Here is a 5,501-nt window from a genome sequence, read left to right as displayed (position 1 = left end):
TTCCGTAAACTTCTAATGTATTCCTCGTACGTATCCAATTTGGCTCCCAGAAGGCAATCAGAACCGTCAAAGTGCACAACAACGGGCGTCACACCGGCACACCGGCGGCCGAAGTTGCCGGCCGCGGCTCTGCATTAGCAATGCTAATCAAACGCGTATGAGCCTCGCAAACGAACTGACAACAGAACATCTCTTTCTGTGAGCTAACTTTGTACTTTATTGCAACTAACAATAGTTGTTGAAGCTATAAACAAGCTATATTCTATTTGTATGCTGGTGGAAAAGTTTGCATCCCACATAGAACATTTGGATTCATTATATAATTATCTTAAATTATAATTGCGAAAGTTGAGATCGATGGATGTTTGTTAGAGTTTGCAGTTTAAACTGCTAGACGGGTCTGAATGAAATCTGGCATAAATGTAGAACATAGTCTAGAAAAACACAAAGGCTAATTACTTTTGTTTTTTTTTTAATTATACGCGGAGATAGTTGCGGGAAAGAGGTAATTAAAAAATATATCCCTGTGTATACTTATTTCGTTAAGAATGTTACATCTTATCTAAGTTACATATATTTATTTACTAAAATCCTAAACGAAACAACAACAAAATATAAAGTCAAATAAAAGTTTCCCTTAAATAATCTAGTCACAAAGTTGTTCCAACACTTTGAATCGTGTTATTCACGCTGGCTGTTAATGTTTAACCAGAGAATACGAAAACTACTTAAAAAAAGTTCGACAAGGCAATTTCACGGCAGCTCTTAAGGTTACTTACTGCTAAGAAGTTTCCTTGAGATTTATGTAACGTTTGTTTCGTGACTTACAAATAAACGTAACGAGATCATCCCCCGCGACCGAATGAGGCTTGTTCTCAGCGGAATTGAAGGGTAGATAAACGAGAGTCGGTAGACATTTTGATATCTTCAGTTCCGTAAACGTCGCTGTGCTAAACAGAAACCTGCTCGTTCGAAAAACAAACAGTTACAGCAAGGAACCCGATTAGTGTGTAAGATAACCATTGATTTCGATATTACATTTTTTGTTGGATAAATATTTAAGTGTTAGATAATATAAGCAAGGTAACAAAAGGTTATAATGGTCAAATGCCAAATAAGGCGTTGTCAAACTATCATCTATATTTGTACTGGTCGTCCATCATGGAAAATTGAGGGCGAGCGAGTAGCCGGAAGTCGATTATAGAACGGAAATGGTTCGTAGGCCGACGCCATCGCGTCAGCGAATCCGTGGATTACACTAAAACCGTTTTGTGTTAACGGATTTGCGATTGGATCAGCGTTGATTGCTTTAAACTTCAATCGGCCGGGTGTCGCCATCAACTACGAGTAGTGTTGACTCGAGTTTATGTCAACAATTAAATCAAACAGATTAACCGAACGTCCTGCAATTAATCTATCTTCATGTAAACTTCCTAAATTAAAGCAATACAGAATAATTTAAGTAATTCCCTACTTGTGGATAAGACGGATAAGACGTCAAACCTCAAAGAAATCAATAACGACGATGACAAAAGGATTTATCCTTCGCTATTTTTAGGAATACAAAGTCATGTCAAGATCCTTCAAAACAACCAACTTTTCCTTAATGATATTTATTGGTGAGTTTAATTTTTGTGAAGGTACCGATGTTATAAACTATTACAGGATTACTAAATAACATCCGTGGGAACACGTGATTGACAAAGGTCTAGGTTCAGACCTCACCCGTCAATACACAGCAGAACTAACACGTCAAACCCTCCTCACTGTCACGCTACACATTTTAATGTCAGCGTGATCACGTGATACAAGCGTCTTCCTATCGAATCAATTTTCACACATTTACTTGACAATTATTACCGCATATGAAAAGCATTTTCTGTCACTACATTTACTGCTAGTATCTTACTATATTTTTTTAAATGTATATAATATGAATTTAGGGATTTCTAAGATTGTCTCTAACATAAACAGAAAGAGAAACATTTTTCCATTTAAACCCAATAGACTTTTCAACGTATGAATCGACAAAGGAGAGCCGAAAGCAAAGTCATTAATTCTTTCGAGGAGAAATTAAAATCCGATACGACACAAATTTTCTTTCCTCATTACGTCTCGAAAAAACATTTACACTAACCAATTGCAAAGTGAATTTAACTCATCTCCTGTAATAATACAGTTCAATTTCAAATACACGATCGTAAGACATGTAACATTCTGTTTAGAAAACAAAATGAAGTTTCCAATTTAATTTGCCGAACACTGCCTTATCTTTTTTCAGCATTTATCTGAGTTTCATTACATTAAACCGTAATGTTTTCTGCCATTACTCGTGGGCGTGGGCACGCCTGATTTACGCTGCACCAGACGTTGGGAAAACATATATGCGACGAACGTTGGCCAACATATACCAACGTTTGGGCCAACGTATTGCAGATTGTGAAACTGTGTTACTCCGATCGGAAATGGGTCAGTGAGAAATTGTGTGCATTGTTTTCTTCCTCTGACAAATTGAAAGTTATTTTTACAAAAGACATCGAATTCTCTTTGCCAGTAAAGTATTTTCAATTTAAAGGCGTCAAAAGGTCTATTGCTAAATATTTGTGTGTGGTCAGAGTGTAGAGCGGAAAGCGGATAGGAGACAAAGTCAAGTTATATAGAAAAATAAAACAATCGACTACAATATTATGTCTATATATTGAGAAATTTAGTCTGGATGAAAATGATATTAAAACTGCACTTATACACTTCGTTTTTTTGACGTTAGATTGTTTTAATTAGTATACTGCTGTATAATTAAAACACAAAAGTACATGACAGTTTTTCATCTATTTTTTTACTTAGACCCCACAATAATGTGGCAACAACATTACGTCCCTAAAAACTCTCCTTAAAATGTTACATTCGTTTTCTGTCGTATTATTTAAAATTGGTGCATTTAACAAATTCCCGATGTATCCCCGGCGGGAGCTTCACGGAATCCTCGCAGAGTAAACAAGACTGCGGCGTCGCTTTTCCCTGCATAAGCTTGTCGGCTTAAGTAACGGGATATGCGTCTTGCATACTTCATGTCGGATTTTTAGTTTACCTGGTATACTGAAACAGCTCAAACAATGGTTACATACAAGATTCAGGAATACTAGAAAATGTAGAAATAATTTGTATTATCTAAACTTTTTTATTAAAATTGCATTTGTAGCTTGTAACTTAAGCTATTGATATTGTTATAAAAAAGTTATATATCAAATCTATACTATATCTAGACTTGATTTTTAATTATAAATCATTTCACAATTGAAAGCAAAAACTCTTTGTTATCTGTCTACATAAAAAACTAGAAAGTTTTTGGCCATTACTGTGATTTATGATAAATTCTTTGTTACGAAAAATATTCTAAAACTATAACAATTGTAAGACTGATAACAATGTCACAATGTGAAAGTACATTTTCAACTGTGCTGTATTTCCTTTTCTTTTTTTTCGTATGTCACGTAAGCATTTCAAATTGCAATTAAATAGGATTGTTATCTATGTACACAATACACCTGAAAGTCCTCGTTGTTCGCGGCAGGAATAAAATACACCTTCATGTACTCGATAAATTTCATTCGCTTCAGAGTCCGTTTACACGAAACGAATATACGAATGTTCTAACTCCAGAACAAACATTCGTTCTCGTTCTTTCAGTGTTAACTAAAAATAATTTAATATGTTAGAATATTAACAATGAGACCAAAAAGATCTGAAACTTGCAGTTTAGATCAGGCGTTCAAATCCTAACAGTAAAACACGTGAACACTGTAGAGACTGCTTTAAACGTGTTTGAACTCGCAAGAAATTTCTAGGAACTGTTCGCATGTTTTACCGTTTACATCAAACAATATCTTAGACTACACTATTAAATATTTGCTAATTCAAACAAATATAAGAAATAAAGCTCTTCGTTTCTTTACATTAAAATAATTTGGGGACAGAAAGAGCATTCGCTTGTGTAACGTAAACCTTTAGATATTGTTGTGCAGTGTAGGTGCACAAAGCGGGACAGACGAACGGTTCACGTTGCATAAGCTCGCACATAAGAAACTGGATATTATTCTGTATGCGTACCTCCCGCAAATAAACCTCTGCGTTTATTGAACAAACTTTGAAACTCCATTTTCAAGAAAGGAGAAAACTTATTTTGAAATTTTGGTTTTAAGTGAAATAAAAGTTGCATTATTTAGCCAAAAATTGAATCTGTCCTAGCAATATTTTACTACAAAAAACACTCTTATTTCTCATATCAATAGTTTGAGTAAAACACAAACATGTCAATAAGTAGAAGTCAATAACTTCTTTAGTAATTTTCGTTAAATATAGGAGACATAAAACGAAGTTATAAGTTATAGAAACTTGTTAGGACGCGAGCGAGGAGCGCTGAGATAAAATAAATTTTACTGTCCTACAGGAGAGCGTATGGAACAAGTTTCATCTTCGGCTTATCAATAAAATTTACAAGCACGTAGCTGACATACTAACTCCGGTTCATTGCGTTATACTATCGAATGTAATCAACTAAACATTTTATTGTAAACCTTAACCGAAATAGTTTTAAATACTGTATTAATTATTATATTATTTTTCTTGTTATATTGTAAAAATAAGTATCGATAGTTTTTTCTGCTCGCTATTTGTCATCACTACTGATGAGAAACCACTATATTTGGACAGACTAGACCTAATTCAAACACGCTGACAAAGTGTAGATTGAAGTGTAGGTTGCATCACTATGTTTTCCATCACTAGAAGAACTTTGGATAATTGTATCTATGAAATTTGAAAATTGAAAAACACATTGATACTTCGTGGGCTCGAACCTGGAGATATAGATTAGTCATGGTGCAAGAGTGTTAATTTTAAAGAGTTACCTCTCTACGGTTCAATAACATTTAAGTTTGAATTCACGACCACTTGAATGATGTCGTATAGTTACATTTTGTCGCTATCGTCCGCAGCCGCGCGAGTAATGTGCCTAATGGATCGAATTTTATTTCCAATCTTTCACAATGTATTGCGAATTCACTGCGTCAATATCCCCGTCAAATGTATTGACTTTTGATTACTTTTAGTCTTTGAAGAGTGTTAGACCAGACGTTATTTTCATTACTTACGTTTTATTTTACAAACCAGCGTCATTTTAAAATAACAATTCAGAAGAGTAGGGTTACCTTATGATAATATAAGTGAAAAACAACTTCTTGCTTTAAGCTTAGTTATTAATTTCTGTAACATATTTTAGGGCAGGTCTATAATTTTATAGCTCTTCATTCTCCACTTCATACCAACGTTTTTGGGTTAGATGGCGCTGCCGTCGCCGTTGGCAGCACAATTCATGAATAATTGAATCATTAAGTATCGGTTAGAGTTTCCCTTTCAAGTCGATTGACTGATTCTTTTTACTTTCTTTTAACTACGAGTGATATGTCTTCTTCGATTGTTCACTTTTTCTCGTCCCCTTAATG

This window comes from Papilio polytes, unplaced genomic scaffold (genome assembly GCF_000836215.1).
Source record: "Papilio polytes unplaced genomic scaffold, Ppol_1.0 DF821422.1, whole genome shotgun sequence".
In the NCBI taxonomy this organism is placed as follows: Eukaryota; Metazoa; Arthropoda; class Insecta; order Lepidoptera; family Papilionidae; genus Papilio; species Papilio polytes.
The sequence above is the reverse complement of the archived record's forward strand: the minus strand, read 5'-3'. Positions refer to the sequence as shown.